Raw genomic sequence first — 22,005 nt, forward strand, 5'->3', positions numbered from 1 at the left:
TCCCAGTATGTGAATATGTGGTCGGGGCAACTTTACTCATCAGCTGTCATTCTTACACATGATATTAGCCCTAAAAGTACTAATGTCATGCAAAAGGAAGTGATATTAATCTCACGTGTGGGGCAGTGTGTTCTATAAATGCCAAAGGGTAGAAGTATAAATACAACCCATTCTTTAAAAAAATAAATAAATAAACAATAAATTTTAAAAAGCTAATATTTCAAAGATTTTTCCAACCCCCCTCACTCCTGTGATAAAAAGTAGTGCTGTAATATGATACCCAGATTTATTTTTTTATCTTGGCCATTTACAAAGTGTTTCTCCATCTGACTTGCATCATTAGGGTTATGGATAAAAGTTCATTCACTTTGAAGAGAGGTGTATCTACTCCTTACTCCTCTTCTTGCCTTCATGCGTATGTTCCCTGGGGCAGCTGCTATCTGAGCAGGAGCCAGGTTTCTTATTATTTTAGTTTTTTTTTTTTTTTTTTGGGTGGGGGGAGAAGGGCAGTTTATAATAAGCTGCTTGAACTGGCATGGCTACAGCAACCTTCTGTGATACAATTTTTTTTTCCCCCTAGGCTACTCTTGTCTTTTCTGTTATCTCTTTGCAGATCTGGGTCATCTGCATTCATGACTTCCTTGGGAACCAGGTCAGTGTATTTGTTATGAATGACCTTGTCTTTGGACTTCTTCTGAGCCATTGCATCATAGTGAATTTTTTCTTCAGCATCCACCTGAACGGCCAGTGCATCTGACTTTTTTTTTTCCCTTTCATCCCATTTCCAGGGGATACTGGGCCACATGGATCTCTGGAAAGCACCTCCATCTCCAAGATCCTCTAATTACCTAGGTATTTGGCCTTTCAGGTATCTATCAGGGAAATTCTCTTCAGGAGGAGACCAGTGAGGTCTGTCATGATCCCTGGGATCTTCTCTTTTCATCAGTTTCCAGTTAGTCCTGAGAAAGCTGAGTAGGTACAGGTAAAAAGCCAGTGAGTTCCATCTTCTTGCACGTCTTCAAGCAGGTACTGTAATGATTTTTTTAAAATGTTCTCTACTGGTATCACCTTATCTATGGTCCTTAATACATAGACATACACACATAATTATATAGTTAACATTGTATTAGCTTTACTGAAGCTATTTTACAGATACATTATTTTTCAAAAAAATGAAAATTCTAGACTTACTGCTTTATTCATCATTTTATTCTTCTTTTGTCTTTCTTCTTTTAATATATTTCCTACAGATACAGGGGAAAGGGTTAAAACATGACATAAATTTTCTGGAAATAGATTGTCTTGGTTGGAGAGCATAAATAAATTCCAGTGCTATAATTTATTTTCTAGTTGAAGTAGGAAAAGAGTACATAAGTTAAGGTCATGAGATAACAATTAATTTTTATAGTGTTAATTTTGTTTTCTTATTTTGACTTTTTTGCTGCTTTCCTGTTTTGTGACTAAGAAGACGTGAAGGTGGCTTGGAAACAAAATTAACTATTAGGGAGTGTGAGATCATTAGTATAAAAGAAAGAACAAAAACAACTACCAAGTTAAAAAAGGTGGAGAGGGCAACATATGCTCAGAGAAAGATAATAAACTAGTTTTATAGAACTGGGCTCTAGAAAAGTGAAAAATTGAGAATAGTAGATATGCAATTGATAAGAAAAACTAACATTTCTTAATTTTGATTGTTATTGCTTGTAATTTTCTACTTTTGTTCTTATAAAATTATATTTTTTCTTGGAAAATATTCAAACTGAAAACAGTTTTCTACAGTGAATTAGGTGCTATGCATAGCATAGAACTGAGGATGATGTGCACTGGTTCATTGAATTTACAATCCAAGTTAATATTATTGTGTAATGCTTCAGTGAGTATGGTATACCTAAGAGGCAAATAAACTCTATCGGGCACCGAAGTGTCATTTGCTGTACCAGAAGAGGTAACAGAAATGGAACCCCAGTGTTCTGGAAGAAGTTGTTTGCCTCTCATGGGTGATCACTACAAACTAATTTGCTCACAGTAGGATTGAATGAGGATTGTGGCAGTTTTTCCTTACTTCTTTATATTAAGGGTGCAGGATCACAAAATTATCATTTGTATACTTCAAACAACATTCAAATATAAAGATAATATTCAAATAGAAAACATATGTATACTAATACATGATTGGAATAAATACACTGTCAAGCCTCAAATTTAGTATTTTGTGATGTATTTTTTACTTCATTATTAGAAGAATTCATCAAATAGAGTTACATGTATAGAGAACTGACTGTTTCTTGGAATAACCAAGTTAAAAAGCAATGTGTATATATATATATATATATATATATATATATATATATATATGAATTCATGGATAGGAACAAGAAACTGTAATCTACTTGAATTTGGAGTTGACATTGGGGATGTATATATAAATCCTAGGGTGAGCTTAATTTAACTCAAACTAGTATTATTTTGATCCTTCACACAAAGAGGTTTTATAACTAAAACAATAATTTTAACATTGGGAATATGTATTCTGTTTGCTCAACTATGGACCTACTACTTGTTAACATTTTTTCACAGATTTTATGAGACAGAGATCCCCAAATGCTGGGGTCATTTATCATTCTTTTTTTTTATACCCATGGGATGGGTAGCAATAAATGAGGAGAGAACCTTGCTTGAATTATTTAACAAAATGTTCAGATAATTTCCACCCAGGAATTAAAAAGGATAGAACTAACATGCATAACATAACTACTATTGGATAGCAGCTCTGATAGGTTACATACATGTGATGTCTTATTTAACAGTAAAACAGCTTAAAAATAAACGTAATCTACACATCACTTTGGAATGTGAGGCTTAACTAATCATTGAAATGTCATCTGTATGTTGTGTGAACATGCTGTTCATACTTGATCATGTCTACTACTCTGTTTTTTCTTTAAATATATTATAGAAATTAAGAATAACTGGGAATTAGAAAAAAGAATATAGGAAAAAAGTTTGAGCATGTAGGTAAGAACCACAAAAGATAGGAGTATAAACATTTCATAAAGGTATATTAATGGGGCAAATAAGTTCATAAAATAGTATTTCTTAAATGGTTGATATTATCAAAATTGTATGAGCAAAGCTCATAAAAGTATACTTACCACATTTGTCAGTAATTATAATAGCACAAACCTTGGGAGATAATGTATGCATTTGCTTGAAAATATCATTTATTTTTACTTACATAAATGATGGTTTTGAAGGATTTCAAGGATGTAAAAACTATACAATAAATTTAATGATTTTATGTTTATTTTACTTTTTAATATTATGTTTTCTAATGTATTTCAACTGCTCTGTTTTATATGATTCAAAAACTTGATTGATTCTTGGAATATCATATAAACTGCCTTCAAAACTTGTATTTTCAAGATATATTTATTACAAAATGGAATAAAAGAACTTTGTGAATAACACATAAATGTGATTGTTTAATTTATTAGAGCACATTTAAAGCATTCAATAGCAGTCAGAAAAGCTCATAAAATTGTAGCAAAATTGTAGATATACGGATGCCATTGTTCTAGTAAGTAATTCTAAATCAGCATATTTTATTATTTGCCAATCTCAATAGCTGAACTTTATAACAATTTTTTCTTTTCTATTACCCTTATTTAACTCCTAGTAAAGAAAATACAGATTTTATAATTTGAGAGTCTACCTTTTTATTCTTATGTTTAGACAAGATCATTAAATGTTGATTTCTAACTATATTTAATGGGTTCTTGAGTAGAAATAATGAGCTCCTTAAATATACCTGACTTTAAGCAGTTGATTTTTACCATTTCTATAAATCCAATAAATATCCATTCCTACTCTCCCAGAAGAAACAATTTCTTGCAAATCAATTCTAAATTCAAATGTATGTAGATCTTATTTACTAAATCTTATTTAATAATAAACACTAAAACCACCACTAACAACAACAATAATAACATTTATGACTTGGCTGTCCCACCATTTAATTGGATATAACCTTTAATTATTGAAGTAATTTCCATCTGCACAAAAGTCATTCTGTTTTCTGTTGGTGGCTTCCATATCTTACTGCATTATACAAATAATCTATCATCAGAACTAAAAGAAGTATGAATAAAGCACACATTTTCTCATTGATTATATTGAGAGCAAAAATGAACTCAACTTTGATTTTTTTGTCTTTCAAACAAATGAACAAATACATTGCTGGTTTAAGTTAGTCTATGAATTTAATCACATTTATTAGCATATGTTGCCTGACTGAGGAGTGCTGGCTGATAGAGAAGTATCATAATGAATGCAAAATATATCAAAAGGTATTTACAAAATATGTATAGCTTATCATCCATAATTTTTGATAATTATCCTGTTTATAAGAAGAGCTAATTTTATCAATTATCTCTATGTTTTGAAAAATCCGGATATATATATAATATATATATATATATATTATATATATATATATATATGTATGTAATTCTGGGTGGCAGAGATACTATTTAAATTGCTCAAGTATTTTTTGTTAATTGATTATTTATTTTAGAAAGAGAGAGAATGAACAGGAGAGGCAGAGGGAGAGAGTCTTAAGCAGGCTCTATGCTGAGCAGGGAGCCCAAAGCAGGGCTTGATTTCATGCCCCTGAGTTCATAACCCAGTCCAAACTAAGAGTTGGATGCTTAACTGACTGTACCACCCACACACTCCTTAAATTGCTCAAGTTTTAACAGTTTGCAGGGAGGGAGTGTCAGGACGTGGTTCCAGACTTCACACAATGCAACATATGAGAACATTTGTGCATGTGCTATGCTCCTGCAGTTTCTCATTTTCCGGATAAGGACACTTAGCCATCTGAGAGCACAAACATGAATTTATGTAGCCTAGATGTCCATGAAAATTAGCCTCTTATCTACTATCTTTAAATATAGAGCTCTAGTTTTCATTTCTGAATTTCATCTAGATGCTTTATCTGACGCTATTATTTCTCTGAAAAATATGTTACTAAAGAAATGAAAGTATATAAACATTTGACAAGTCAAAGTTAATTCACTATATCTGAACTTCATGTAACCTCTACATCCAGAAAGTATTTGAAAACTAACAGCAAAATCATGAGATAAAAATGAAACTTTTAGTGAATAACTGCTAAGTAATTATGCAATTTCATCTAAAATGTTATGATCAGTGCACGCGTGTAGTTGATATGCAGTGTACATATGTGTTTATATCTTTCAGTATTATATGTATGCACAATAATTATTGTTCAGTAGTATATTTTGATTATCAAAAAATGACACTGTTTTGCATTTTTAAAAAATTGTTGAATTCTTTTTATAATGGCTGAAAATAATATGATTTCTCTGTCTTTTTTAAAGATTTTATTTATTTATTCATGAGAGACACAGAAAGAGAGAGGCAGAGACACAGGCAGAGGGAGAAGTAGGCTCCTCAGAAGGAGCCCAAAGTGGGACTCATCTCAGTACTCCGGAATCATTCCCTGAGCCGAAGGTAGACGCACCTAACTGCTGAGCCACCCAGGAGTCCCATTATGATTTCTGATATATACTTACCTTTCTCATAGATCGTAGTACAGATGTTCATAAGAGGACAATGAGTAGCATATATTTTGAAAGGAGAAGTATGTTCAAATATGAAAATAATATAATAAAACTTAGAGTTAAATATTATATGAATTATGATGAATAAAAGAATTGTAGCAACTGGTATATTTAACTTTAAAACTTGATATTAAAAATGGTGTATATGGAGTGCCTGGGTAGCTCCGACGGTTAAACATCTGGCTTCAGCTCAGCTCATGATCTCAGGGTCCTGGGATCAAGCCCCAAGACAGGCCCCCTACCTACTCAATGTGGAGTCTGCTTCTCTCTCTTTCTGTCTCAAATAAATAAATAAAATATATATTTTTAAAATGTATATTGCTTGTAAGTTAAAATGAACTTAAAAGAAAAATCAAAATGTCAATCCCCAGAACACCAATCCTTAATATTTACAGGTGCTTATTATTGTGAGTCAAACACAGCTTAGTTCAAAAAGTCCAATTTGATGTCTCATAGTCAACACAATCTTAATCACACATCTGTAATTTTTAGTCATTGTTAATAAAACAACATTGATATCCTTTGTCTTTTTTTAAAAAAGATTTTATTTATGTATTCATGAGAGACAGAGAGAGAGAGGCAGAGGGAGAAGCAGGCTCCATGCAGGGAGCCTGATGTGGGACTCAATCCCAGGTCTCCAGGATCACACCCTGGGCTGAAGGCAGCACTAAACCGCTGAGCCACCCCGGCTGCCTGATATCCTTTGTCTTTTGAGATTATCCAGTGTAAGATTTTCCCTCTCCCCTTGTTGATGTTTATAGTTTACCCTGAAGTTAACATTCTTGATTTAAATATCCCAAATCAGGGACATAGAAAAGATAAAATATTCAGAAGTCATCACCGGTAGGTTGTAAAATAAAAATAATTTCAGTTGCGTAGACCTGCAAGGACAATTTTAATGCCAAACAAAATTTTGATTGAGGAGATTATATAAAGAAGGAGGAATTCCTTCTATGTCTCGACAAGAATATATACTTAAGAGTAATTAGTAATAATAAAGATCTTAGTCTAATGGTCTGCACATGTGCCCGGAATGGTTTGTTTAGTACTTTCATGGGTCGCGCTAGTCTAACGATGTTTTATTATGGCATTTCCTTAGTATAATTATTGATGTTTAATTAGAACTCAGTAGGAGCAGGTTTAGAAATGACTTTACAAACCGACTTTGATTCAACTCTGTAATATGACATAACCTACGTGCCCTAGAGTAATTATGAGCAAGTGCTTTTTTGAAATGTGCACACAAAGCAGCTTGGTTGTGTGACCTGTTCTGGGAGCAAGAGAATAGCTTCACTGGGAGTAGGCCACCTGAGTTACACAAAGATAGCAACCTGTATTGGCTGTCCTAGCAATTATGTTGGTGGGCAGGGAGCCTCTGAACGGTCCTCAGCCTTGCACTAACCTTCTGCGGAGGGTCACCCTGGTACTTCTGGGTTAGACTGAAAGGCTGGTCTGACATAAGTCCCCCAGTCCTTTTTTTACAATAACAGTAATTTTCAGTTATTCTGCTGCTCTTTTGGTTCAAACAATTGTGCTTTCCTGAATATTCCACTCTCATGTGGATGACATCTACCTAATACCATTAGGTAATGATTACCTAATATTTTAGAGGGCTTCACATTTTTACTTTAAGTAAACTATCAGCAGTCATTTTCAAAGATTTGATTGACTTATTTATTTTTAAGTCACACTCCCCTGTGTGTGTGTTTAAAGGAAAACTCAGAGAATCTTTTTATAAAGATATATAAAGTCAGACGTCTCTCAAATTGATGGAGAGGGCTGGCAGGAGAATGCAAAACTTCTTCCTTTCTACTCCTTCCCTGTCACTTTCCGGTTGGCAGAGGAGGCTGGGTGGAACTCATGAAAACTTGCACCAAAAAAAGTAGAGAGAATATAGCATGCTGACATTTATTTTTAATATTATGAACTTAGAAGAAACACTCAATTTATAAAAACATCATATTATGTGAAGAGTGACCAAGAAAAGCAATATTTAGAAACTAAAGTTTGTGTATCTTCATAAGAATACTTATTCTCAAAACCTCCATTAAATCTTATCACTTTGACCCATTCTCTAATTCTCTATTCCCAACAGATTTTCCTACAACTTATCTTCAGCATACACAGATAACCACAAATGTGAGACCCACAAATGTGAGACCCATAAACTACCTATTCTACATACATACATACAATGACCATATTGTATTATAGCAAAAAAAAAATGTTTTAGCGATTTTCATTCACATTTCAGACAATTTAGTGTAACCCTGCCCTCTCATCATAAAGCATCTCTATGATTTTTGTCTTCTTACTTTCACAATGAAGATGCCTCCTTTTATTGTGGGATTTCCCCCTCCCCCTACTGTATAGGTGATTCATATAAAAATATCACTACAGTCTGCAAATTGCAAATTAGTCACCATACTTCCTCCATCTCTTGTTTCTCTCCAAATCCATTTGGTATATTTTGACTTAGATGAAAATACATATAACGTATAGTTAGTTATATACAATACGAGCATATATAAACCTCAATTCTGCTGAATTCAAACCTCCACAAACTTGGTCCAACTATCTTTTGAGTCTCACATCTTTACTTTCTGAAATGTATTATAAGGTCAAACAAGTTGGATTTTTTGATCTTCTGTTCTACGGGAAAGGCCCAATATCCAACTAGTAGAATCTATTCCATTGTTGTAGGTCTTAATCAAAGGAAATCTTTAAATTCAAACATTCACTGATTTTTCACTTGGAATAATTTATTACTGTCTGAAATCTTCCAGTATATAATATAATTTTTATGGTGATTTGCATACTTTCCTTATATTACAGTTTTTATCTTCTATACTTGTAATAAAGGTCATGACATTTTGTAGCTATGAGTTATTTATCCTTATATTCTGGATTTTCTGGCAAAGAGAAAGAGAACAAAAGATGTAAATGTAAAAAAGTAAAAGAGAAAAATATTTGTTAACCTAACTCACAAATACACTAATTACTGTTGGGAATTAAATAATTGTTTTGGGTGTAACAAAGGTAACTGAGTAGAAAAGTAGACAAAAAAGTTAAAAAAATTTCAAAAATCAGTTCTGGAAAATAAAATTTTTTAAAAAGATTTTATTTATTTATTCCTGAGAGAGAGAGAGAGGCAGAGACACCAACAAAGAGAGAAGGAGGCTCCATGCAGGCAGCCCGATGTGGGACTCAATCCCAGGACTCCAGGATCATGCTCTGAACCAAAGGCAGATACTCAACTGCTGAGCCACCCAGGCGTCCCAGGAAAATAAAATTTAAATAACATATTTACCTGAATATCAAATAGAAAAACATATAAATGTATCATATATTACTGCTTCTCCTTAATGTTCTATGAAATATTACCATACATTTTTATTCAAAGTTACTGCTTTCAATGCTGAAACCATTTTGTATTATTTCTGAGTACTAGCAAAAGAAAACACAGACATGCATTTGTGTAGGAGTTTATAATATGAAGTGGGTGGTAATAGAAAAGATAGAATTAATACACAAAAGTCTTATTCCATGGCAATAGATGTAATTAAATGTTTACTTTCATTTTTTTTTTTTGCTTTTTTATTATGAATAGTCTTCAAAAGAATTTGCATGTGTTTTATTGCTCTTTAGGGCATAAATTGGTGATGTGAAAGTTATATTTATGACACTATGAATTAATTGCCAGAAACATGTTCTAATTTAACAACATGACCAAAGTATAGTCAGGGATATTAATCATACTCACCTTTTAAACATGAAAAAAAAATCGACTTTATCTCCTTGAATAATTTCCTGTACTAACATTGGTTAACTCAAAAATATGAGCTATAGGTCTTGAGGGAATAGGGTCTTATTCAAATAATTTGTTTTCTTGGGTAATGACTTGTGACATTATTATCAGTTTACATCTAGTATTACAAAGTTGGCCCTCAGAAATTTTAGATCAGGCTGGTTCTTTGTGTATGATTAAACTATGTTTCTCTCAACTGATTAACCATACCTTGGTTATTTATACAACACATCCTATGAAAATAGATTTGAGAAGTCTATGAGATTAATTGAAAAAAATTATAACAATTTTTTTTTAAATCATAAGATCCATTTTGAAAGAGATAAGTAGTAGTGGAAAACATTTAAAAACTACAAAGCAAAGTACATGAGAAGATTTAGACAAACACTGAAGAAAAAAGTTGTATATTTATCATTTCTTATTGAAGTTACAATTATTAACAGTCCCTTTTCTCAAAATGCTTGGGACCCAGAATGTTTTAAGAGTAGTATTTCACAGAAATGGAAACAAATTAAAAGTTTTGTATTTTTTTTTTAAGGTAAGTCATAGATTGAAAATACTGTGTATAGTGAATGGCAAAAGTTATAAGGAAATGTCCAGAAATCATATATGCTATGTTTCAAATATTTGTTCCCTTTTGCACACCTATTAGACAATAGGAGAAAAAGAGAGCCGACAAAAATGAGTCCTTTGTACCATCCTTCCCCTAAGATATGACCAAGAATCAAGGTTTTTTTGACAAAAATCTAATCTTAGTGTTCTCTATGCTAACTATCTTTCTTACCTTTTCTTAGTAATCCTATTTGAGGTGAAATCTAGGTGAAACATGTGGTCATAGCCAGTTCTTTGAGATCCTGGCCAACTGTCTCTTGGCTTCATCTTCTATGTTTGGTCTCTGCTCGTCTAGACTCTGCCTAACAAATACCTTTACACTTTCATGTTTCCTTTTTTTTTGTTTTGTTTTTCTTATTCTCAGGAATGTCATCGACCTCTAATTGTGGGACATACCTAAGTAGTTGATATTTGAACTACACAGAACTCATGAGACATAGTTGGTAGTTCTTCCCTTGACAGTAAATAAAATCTCCCATATGCTCATGTCTTTTCTGGTCATTCCTAAGCAATTCAGAGGACTACAGTCAATTTAAATTGCAAATATACTCTCTCAATTTAGAAAGTAAAGTTTTTTAGAACTGATAATCAAAACTCCTAGCCTGAATTTAAATTAATATCTTCTTTTTTTTTTCACTTTCTAACCATATTTTCTGATATTTCTGAAGTTGAAGCATCTAGAAGAAAGAGAATAATCCAAGTAGGTCTATTCACAATAGCTACTTCTCAGCAAAGACTTCTTTAAAAATTATAGTTTATAGGGATGCCTGGGTGACTCAGCAGTTGAGTGCCTGCCTTTGGCCCAGGGTATGATCCTGGAGTCCCAGGACTGAGTTCCACATTGGGCTCCCTGCATGGAGCCTGCTTCTCCCTCTGCCTGTGTCTCTGCCTCTCTCTGTGTCTCTCATGAATAAATAAATAAAATCTTTAAAAAAATAAAAAATAAAAAATAAATATAGTTTACCTCATGATAATGCATGTAGTTTCTTCACAACCTCTTTGCTGGTCTTCTCCATGATAAGTTCCTAGACAAAGCAGTGCTAGGTCCCTTTGGCTGGCCAATTGCAATTCCACCTAATCTTCTGCCTGTTAGTATATACAGCCTCTAAATGCTGGATTATCCCGAAATTTTCCTTTGTTCTTTAGAGGGCCATTGCCATGGTGGCAGAGCTGGAAGCAATGCATGAGCTCATTGCATCAGGTATCTCACCAAAATGGATGTACTGACTGCCACTCTTGACCTACAAGCAATAGAGACAAATGCTGAGTCCATAAAACCAAACTTTAAGGAGACCAGCCAACCTTTTGGTAAAAGTGCCTCACATCAGTCACCTTCACCCCCAGAAGTGGCAAATTTTCCTCTTAACTAGGGTCAAATATGAGTTTGCCCTTCCTTCCATGGTACCACTTCAGCCAGCACCTCTATGTGTGTAGAGGACCTCATGTTATGGGATCTTGTATAATATCTCCTAGGTGTGAGAGAAAAATCTAAACCTAAAGAGAGGCAGCAGTGGTTACAAAAAAATGAGCTCAACTGGTGCTACTAGAAATTACCCCATCCAGAAGCTACTTGATACATACATGGGTGCAAAAGAATGGCCTCTTAAAAATGCAGCAAGGCATTATCTTAGAGACAGTGTTTTGTAAAAATGCAACACTATCTATCATCAGAATGTGATTTCAGCCCTCTGAAACCTTGAGCAGAGAACCCAGCTAAACTCTGCCCAGACTCCTGACTTATAGGACCTGAGCCTTTTAATCTTCCAAATTGGTGACAATTTGTTACATCACCTAGAACACTAATTCAACTCCTTTTTTACTGAAAACTGAAAACCCTCCCCTGATAAATCATTTGAACAAGAATCTTCATCTTAGTTTATGCTACTGAGAGGAAAAATCTTAAGACACCACCTTAGGCAGGGTTTCATTTCTACTATGATTGCTCACCTGGTCTTCACGATTCATGCGCATTTGACTTGGCTAATAAGGCGAATGCAGTTATTTACTTGATACCAGCTTTTATTCTGTTGATGCAAATCATGTTCACTTTCTAAAATGTGAATCATAAAAAAGAATAAATAAATAAAATGTGAATCCTGTAATCACGCCCTGGATTAATTTATCCCCCCCCCTTACTCTCTCTCTCTCTCCCCCCCCCAACACACCATTGTATATCAATGAGTCAATGAATGGTCTATTTGACGCCTTTCTCAGTAATCTTTGGTTTAAGAGTTAATACCCCTTATGTCTTCCTCTTGAGAGGTAGAAAAAGATTCACAGCACAATTCCTTTGAAACAAATCTTCCAAGTCAAATTCACTTAATCACGGGCACTGAGGGGGGCACTTGACAGGATAAGCACTGGATGTTATTCTGTATGTTGGTAAATTGAACACCAATAAAAAATAAATTTATTTAAAGAAATTTTTTCAAAACATTCATACACTTGATATAGATTAACACTGAAATCTATAGTAGCTCTGTACTGTGTCCACCTAACAAAGCCAAAACTATAATTACCATTTCCTTCCCTTTGTGGTTCCATGTGTAGGGTGGTCACAGGAGAAATTTGTGGGAGACTTTTAAGTTGGAAGCAAAGCAGCAGCCATTATACTAGGAAATTCAAGTTCTAGGTTGGGTACCTGTGTAACTCTGTATAAAGGACCCTAGTTTCTTTTGCAGGTCAAACCAGGTCACTGACATTGAATACAGCGAGAAACAATTGAGGGGTTCAGTTGGCCCTTGTAGATTTTATATTGTCCTGTGGGTTTTCATTCTCCATTATTTCATATTCAACTTTTCTTCCTGCCAGCCCTGCAACAGTGGCTTTAGGCTCACCAACACTCACAAAATCAAAAGCCTATCATAGACTTTTTTACCAGCTCCCATAACTATATAAAACCTAATCTTTACAGTAAGCCAAATATGAGATATTTGAATATAATATTCATAGTGTGAAAAACTACATAGGATTCATACTGATTCTACTTTCCTAGTCAAATTCTCAGTTATGGACACCTATTCTCAAATCTCCACATGATATGAATCTAACATTGATAATATCGATTTATATCTTGTAATATAGTCTTTTACATAGGATTCTGATTTCTACTGGGTTTAATCATTAGCAAGAGAGCTTGGTGCCTATCTGTAGTATTTGTTAGTGTTTTTTATTTGCCATTAATGCTGTATTGCTTCAGTCACAGGACACTCATTGGGCAGGTGCAGACCCTCACGGGGTCTGATCATGTGCACATGCATGCAACTGACCCCTCAACTGCCAGGATCCCTCTCCTACCAGCCACTAGATTAAGCCATAGTGCCTTGCTTGAGGGCTGTGAAATCAATCTCCACTTTCAGCAAATCACCAACCACCTCAATACATGATGGAAGGGTGACCTCCAAGAGATTGTAACCTCCATGCTCAACACCTGGAGCAAAGGTAGGCAAGAAGCTCAAAGCTGCTCACCAAACACACTATGGAATTGCCAGCCTAGGATGGCGATGCCTACCACCTCCTCCTTGAGATGCCATGGTTATGTGCAGTCCCAGGCCATCTTCTCTCACTTATACTCAGATTCCTGCAAGGAATAGAAGGCAATAACAGAATGCAGACTTTCTCCTTTTTTCCCCTCTGCTTATAGAAATAAGTCAGAGGTGGAGAGGAGCAGAGATGATGATACAGAGAAAAAGAGGGGTAGGTCAGGGAAATCCTGGGATATCAAGGGTAGGGGAAAAAAAAAAACATAAAGAATACATCCTGGTTAGGCATGAATGTAGTGTTGGAAAATGTTAGCTCAGTTGCTAATATCCTAGAGTATGTCTCATTGTCCCACTGAACTTCACTCAAAGAACTCCAAAAGTAGGGCTGCCTGTGTGGCTCAGTTAAGCATCTGCCTTCAGTTCAAAGCATGAACCTGGGGTCCTGGGACTGAGCCCCATGTTGGGCTCCCTGCTCCGTGGGGGATCTGCTTCTCCCTCTCCCTCTATCCCTCTCCTTGCTTGTGCCCACTTTCTCTCTATGTCAAATAAATAAATAAAATCTTAAAAAGAAAAAAAAAAAAAAAAGAAATCCAAAGGCAAAATTCTAAAAAATTTCAAGACCCTGGACAGAAAGCACTTAATCGTGAGCAGGGACTCTTTTGACTGGGAGGTCCTGGACATGTGCTGTTCACAAGCTCACAAAGCCAGTCCTTATTCCTATGTGTAAGGGGTTCAGAGCAAATACTTCACTTAACTTTTAGGAGAAATAAATCTTCATAATTTAACTCACGTAGTATTTGCCTAGAAAACCATATACACTGGGGCTTGATGTTCTACTTATGGTGAAACACTTTCTAGAAAGATAGTTTTCATATTTAACAGAGTGTAGAATTAAAAGTATGTGAAAGTATAATAGAATTCAGCATAAAGTGGAATTTTATAAACTTTTTCTCTGAACTCAGCCTTGAAGCATAAGTGATAGAATTTCAAAGTTGAAGTGCATGAAAGGCAAAAAGGTACACTAAACCACTGAAAGTTATTGCATTAATTTAGTGACTAGTAGAAATGCCTGGGTAGCTCAGTGGTTGAGTGTCTGCCTTTGCTCAGGGTGTGATTCTAGGTCCGGGGATCTAGTCCCACATCAGCCTCCCTGTGAGGAGCCTGCTTCTCCCTCTATGTCTCTGCCTCTCTCTGTGTGTCTCTCATGAATAAATAACAAATAAAATATTTTTTAAAAAATTGATGACTAGTATAGAAATACTAATGCAAATGTGCTTACTTTCAAACTAGATGTTCATGAACAACCTAGTTGTTGTCAAGACTAATTCGTAAGGTAGTGTAGCATTGCTGTTACGTGAATCTAAATTCATATTCATTCACATTCACCATCATAACAGATACAATGCTGTGTTTTAATTCCATGAAATGTTTGAGTTTTCCGTCTCCATTTTGTTTCAGGCTGACCTATTTAACAAAAAACTAAAATTGCCTCTGGGGGATAATCTTTATATAGGCAAGTTTGACAAAAGATTTAGGGAGGGGCACACATCCTTTAGATGAGGCAGTGAAAAGCTCATTTAAGAAGATCAATCAGGAAATAATTAGCCTCAGGATATTTGAAAGTGAAATAGCCAATTTGGGATTAGAGGTGAGAGTGAGAAAAAGAGGGTCAAGGTTCCTGAGAATGTTCTTATCTCTAACAATCCTGATTTAGTCCCTAAGGAATAGGACCTGCCTATCATCCCAGTTTGTAAAAGTTTTCATCAGATGCGAGAAATTTTACTTTTCTTTGTTAGAGAAGCAAAACGACCTCTTTTATGATCTGACTTATATCAATAAAATGGCATAACAGATTTCCTTAATTATAAAGACTATCATTTTACATGAGGGACGAATGTTGTAAATCAAAATGAAAGAATATTAGCAGTTTAAATTTTATATGACATTTGCAAAAAAGAAGTGAAATCATTTGAGAAATAGTATCACTCTAAGAGTTACTATTGCCCATAAAGGCGATATGGATAAAGTTGAATTCATATAAAAGCAGAGATAATATATCTGTTCTGATGTTCCACAGCTTCTCAGTGTCTCCCATAAATGGACTTCGGTACCACCAGTTGGCATTCTTACGAACTGTAGCCCATAGAACGTGCCAAGCCAAAAAATAAAAATAAATAAAAATAAATAAATAAAAATAAATAAATAAATATAAATTAAAAAAAATAATAAAAAAGAATGTGCCAAGCCATCTTCTTTTTCTCTTTTGATATTTCATACCTTTTTCCAGACACTCTTTATTCTTTTAAACTTCCTCATGTTTTTCTTTCTTAAGCTCCATTATTTTATCCTTCCATTTTTTTCACTCCTCCACTATTTCTTTGTTTAACCAATTGCAAGAGAACTGCCATTTGCTTAGAAGTCTACTTTAATATTAGCTGGTCGCTCTATCTTATCAGCCCCTTTGCTTGATTCCCCTTTTGTTGTCCTCATCACTTTAAATTTCATGTTCCATGGGACAGGAAAAAAAAAAAAAGTCAACCATGGATAATATATTTTAATTATGATCCAGTTTTTGCTCCCGTATTATTTGCATGAAGATCAGCTGGAAGGCTTTTTATTCTTTGGAATTCTTTTCACCTTTCACAGTAAAGTTAAAAGTCTTCCTTCAATTGGTCTTGCTGCTTTCCCTCTCCCCTTCACTTTTATAAAGGCCATGAACAGTTAGTGCTCCAACACAGCAGCCATACTAGCCCTTACAGTGTGCCTAGAGCTTTCGAATTGAAATCCAATAAATATATATGTTGAATGCATCCTATTTTTTTAAATGAGGATGAATGGAAAATAGTTGCTCCAGTGGCTTATGACCTATTGGTATAGTTAAAAATGGGTCCATCATTGTACCATGTTTTACATTCCTCAATAGAAGTAAGCAAGTAGTGCCACCCTTGTCGATAAGAAGGATACCTGTCACTCAAAGCCAAAGGTAATGATATCTCGCCTGACTCCTGAAGGACTTGGGAAAGATTACCTGCTGAAGAAGAAGGAAGAGATTGCCACCCAGAGCACCCAGCGTGTGCAGATGCTCCTATGTGAGCAACAGAAGGACGAGTTGTGGGACTTACTCTGCCTGGGAAATAGTAAAGGGACTCAGCTGGAGAAAGGAAATATAAATATTGGCAAGAGATGACAGGAGGAATCAAAAATTCAAGCACCTACTAGGGTCAAATCTTAAGAAGCAATAAACATGGGACACCTGGGTGGTGGAGGGTCTGCCTTCGGCTCAGGGTGTGATCCCAGTTTGGGGATCCAGAACCAAACATATGGGGGCCCCTGCAAGAAGCCTGTTTCTCCCTTCTCCCTCTATCTCTCTGCCTCTCACTCTGTGTCTGTCATGAATAAATAAATACATAAATAAAATCTTTAAAAAAAAAGAAGCAGTAAACATTTCCTTATTTGGGTGGAAAGAAACTGTAACAATATAATAGAACTCTATATGGAGCCATAGCTTAGAGAACATTCCTTCTAAATCACAATTCCATCCTCTGCTCTGCTGTGCTGAGGCTGAGATCCTGCAAACAGCAGGTCTCCTGTGACAACTGACTTCTGGTCAGAATGTGCTAACTCAGGGACTTTAGAGTGATGGAAAGGTGGAGGAACAGAGGAGACTTTCTCCTTATTTGCATTCTGCTGGTCCCCCAACAAATCTCCTGGGCAGTTTGCTGGTCCTCGCCTCTGGCTAATTTTGGCATTCCTAGAACCAGCAATACCACAGTCCCTCAAAGGGCCAGCAGCAGCCTGAGCTCCAGCTGGGAAAGCAGGTTGTCTTCTTCCCTCTAAAATCTGATAAACTCAACCTTTCCCGTTGTATCCTATGGACTTGGGACTGTTAGCTACTCCATGCAATTACCTCTGGTGTACCTCTGTGGTCTTGTTCCCATCTCGGTTTTGTAACAGGTGCATAACTTATTGTCAAATGAAATAACCTTCTGCTTAAATATTTATCATTATTCTGTTTCTTGGCTGATACAGTAACTGTCACTTAAATTCAACATTTCAAAGCAGTATATAGATATTTTGTTTTTCTGCACAATGTCAGTATCAATTCTTGTAATCAGTATTTTTTTATTTGCAGCTCGGAATCTATTCTTGAATTTTCCAGTTGAAATTAGTGCTTTATACTGATTATTTCTGTTTGTTTTGTGTTATGATTTATTTAAGTTTCATAATGGAAAATGGCTCTTGGAAATATTTCTTAAAATACAACCTGCCATGTGCTCCATTTCCAAAGTTTTATTGTCACATCAATTAAGGGGCTATTATAGTCCAAATTTGAGCAACAGAAATGATATAATAAAAATTTTGTAATAAGAAATTGTAATGATTTATTAAAATGTGTTATTGCTTTAATACTGTTAATAAAATTTTATGAGAGCTACAAATATCTATTTAAATAGCATACTATCAACTATGATTGCATATCTTACCATATTTAAGTCTTAAAATAACTTACCAAAGCCTCAAAATATATTAAAAAGTCGTGTAGTAGAGTCAGAAAATGGTGTCTTACATATGGATGTTAAGGAACTAGTCTGTTTGAATACAGCACAGTTATCCCTTTTAATTGTGTAGCACAATTTTTGTTTGATAAACAGTCTGATTCTTTCAGTTTCAAATTAAAAAGCCACTTTAGTTCATAGAAACAGTCCTTAATAAATTTGTTTAAATTTATATTTAACATTCTTTTATAGTACTAAAAATTTTATAACAAAATGTATCATAGTTTTTCATTATTTTAAGCTATTATTTTATTACTATTTGCCTTTTGAAGAGCAGAACTGACAATTTCAAGGTTTAAATTATTTTTAAACCATAATTTAGATGTTTATTTTACTAGGATGAGACTGGTACTGTTTATCATGAATGAACTCATTTAAGTACATATGTATGTGTAGTATATATATATATATATACACTCAACTCATATATGCATATATATATATATTTAATATATAGTGAAGCTAATGTCATGTCCTCAAGATCTTTATCACAAAAGTGGGATGAGGGGGAAGATCTAATTTTCAGTACTGAGAAAGAAAGAAATAGATAAGGAATAAAATATTGTCTGTTAGACAGTAATGGAAGATATTTTCATGAAATAGATTTACTATGTTTTTACTTCATACTTAGGTACTCTGAGGAAAATGATCTTTACTTCCTTTCCATTGTCTTAGATTAATAGTGGGTTGATTTTTTATACTGTATAAAGCTAATCATTACTATTCCATATGACTCAGCATACTCTTATATTTATAAAAACCTAAAAAACTCTTGGACATCTTCACCAGGAGATATGTTTGAAAATGTTTATAGCAGCACTTTTCAGAATACTGGAAACCTAATGCTAAATCAAATGCCAGAAAATACCAACTTTATTTCCATACATGGAGGATGAAAATAAACTAGCAAAGTCACACAATAGAATATTATCACAAATGAACTATAACTAACTGCAAAATATAGATGAATATTAGCAATATTATACTGAATTTTAAAAACCTAGGAAACATACATATGCTTTCAATAAAGTAAAAAAAAGCAATACATGTATTTTAAAATAGATAGACAAATATAAATATTTAAAAGCAAGAATATGATAAAGCACAGACCCAGAAAGGGTTTAATTACTTGGTGGAGTGGATAAGGGGAGTGAAATGGAGCAAGGTGGAGATAAAGTGAACCTTCTAGGTGATCAAGGTAAAGCAACTTGTTCACAAAGAAGATTATTAACTGAGGACAATTCAAAATGAAGACTGGGCATCACGATTTGAAGAACACTAGTAAGCACAGGTACTGTATTATTTGACTTTGATGGAAAATTTGATGAGATTAACAGATTAGATATTGCAGAAACAAGAACAATGTGATTCATTTTAAAGTCAAGATTAAAGTATAACTGAGATAATTATTGCTTTATAATAAAGGTTATATCCATAGGTGATTTGAAATATTTATAGTAAGGTCAACAAAGATTGATAGTAAATGACACATTTGTGTTAGGCATATCCAGAAAAGCTACCAAAAATTACAGAGGCGTGACATTTCAATGTACTTTTTTTTCATTTCAATGTACTTATTCTACATACAACTAGCTATGTATTTATCATCTATATCCTAATTTTCTATTTATCTACTTATTTCTATTTTATCTCTCCAGCTAAAATTTATGAAAAACAGAATTGTAGATGGAGAGCATTTGGACCTGAACATCCAATTGACAAAGTTGCAATTCTCCAGTATGTGCTTTGAAGACCACAGTATAGATATGAATTGGATAATTTTGAAGTGTACTTATCTAATATTCTTTAAATGTAAGCCTAATTTTCTGCCATATATAATGAATAAATTTCACCCAAATTCCTTTTAGTAAAATAAAATTGCACCTACTTGCTTTTGCGTAGATTGGTAGGTAAGTAAATGTTCTAAAGAGTCACTGATATGTGTGAATTATCTAGAACATAGGCTCCAGAGTTTAAGAAGATTATTTTAGTCACTGTTTTACCCCCAGACTCCAGAATATTACCTGAACAGAGTGAGGGTTCCATAATTAGTAGCTGAAATAAGTACTGAATGAACAGAAAACTATTAACATCGGTTATCATGCCAGATAGAGATTTTTTAAGGAAAATTATTGTTTCAGGTATGGAAATTTGCTATTTCAATGGCTTTACTTCAAAATTGTGATTTTAAAAGTATCAAATTACTTCTCAATTGAGACCCGAAATTTACTTTCATTTATTAAGGTACTATTTTCTTTTTTTATTACAACAGATTGTTTTAGTCTCTTGATTATATTATTTACAGAATGTATTATGAAAATGTTTTTTCAAAGTTGCAAAATTTCACGCAAACTTAGTCTGCTCCTTCTATAACATAATATTCCTCCATATGCCTGATTTTTAAGACAGTTTCGAATAATTAATTCCTAATTATTTTGGAATTCTTGTTATCTATGTATCTAGAGTTTTCTTCAAGACATCTGAAGTAATCTTCACCCTCTTTTGACAATCTCAAGAGTAGGGTTAGGGCTGAAATTTAAAACATGCACAGTAAATTGGAATATCCAATTTATGTCAGAATTTTGGATTTATATTGTTTTTCTTTCCTCATATGTTATTCACAGTTTCCCTATATTATACTCAGTATGTAAACCAGCAGGCACATTTTGAGTAAGACAACTTTCTATGTTCTAAGAGAACATTCTATGAGGTTGAGTAGCACAGAATTTTATAAATAGGTGATTGAAAATCGCTTAGTATCTTTAATAGATCATAGGATGCTAGGATGCATAGTAGACTATGTATAGCAGATGTAAGTTTTAATTAAAGTGAAGTAAAATATGACTAAAAGTAAGCAATGATTAAACAACAACAACAACAACAACAACAACAACAACAAAACCTTTAACTGAAAACCTGGAGTTTACTAAAGTACTTTTCTTCAATATGTTCGTATGCTTTTATTCTGTGGTATATACATGAGTATGTCAGATTTTCATAGAATATCTTACTCCCTAGATAGTGTTGACAAGAGATTATTAGGCAAAATAATTTCTTCTTTTTTTTTTTTGCAAAATTATTTCTAAAATGTGTCAGATCTTATGAAGCTGAAAATAAAACATGGAAGGTTTCTAGTAGTTTAACAAACATTTCTAAAGCTTACTTGTTTTGGAAACTTATGAAGTCAATACAAAGGAATGAGAATATTTGGGGAAATTTTATTTTATTTTAACTGCTGGTATATGCTATTTTTTCCTTCAAGGAAATCAGAAGCTTAGAAGGTGTCGTGGCCAACCGTGGTGAAGTGAGGGGGCTATAATCCAAGGCTTAATGAGACCATGAACTCCCTGGTCTTGCCAAGGAATTGGAGGGGAAGAGCCTGTTGAGAACATGAGCGATGCTGAAATAATCTTTCATTTGCTCAAGGAATGTATTTCAGTGTACGAGTTTACTGCTTAGTGCCACCTTCTGATATCATTTAAGAACCCTCAATACTAATATCCACATCTAAATACTTTTGCAAATTTCTACAATTTTTTAGCTGCTCATATGAATAATAATCCTACTGATTATAAATGAATATATACTACTAATTCAGTACATTGTAGGAAGTGCATTATTATAATTATAATCATTATCACTTAGAAATAGATATATTTTTATGACTCTTCGTTGCTCAAATTTATTTCATTCTCCTTTCACACTTCTACAAAAGGTTTAAATAGTATTTTCAATATGTGCTGGAAATGCTCAAAGATCCTTAAGATTCGATTTTAACAAAAGACATAGTCTGAGGATACATTTTCTAAAATGCTTTCTAAACTCCATTTTCTAAAGTTTTAACTAATCTCAGGATGGTTAAATGATTAAAAGATACATTGTGTGGATACATAGATACAAAT

Source organism: Canis lupus, chromosome 19 (assembly GCF_003254725.2).
Source record: "Canis lupus dingo isolate Sandy chromosome 19, ASM325472v2, whole genome shotgun sequence".
In the NCBI taxonomy this organism is placed as follows: domain Eukaryota; kingdom Metazoa; phylum Chordata; class Mammalia; order Carnivora; family Canidae; genus Canis; species Canis lupus.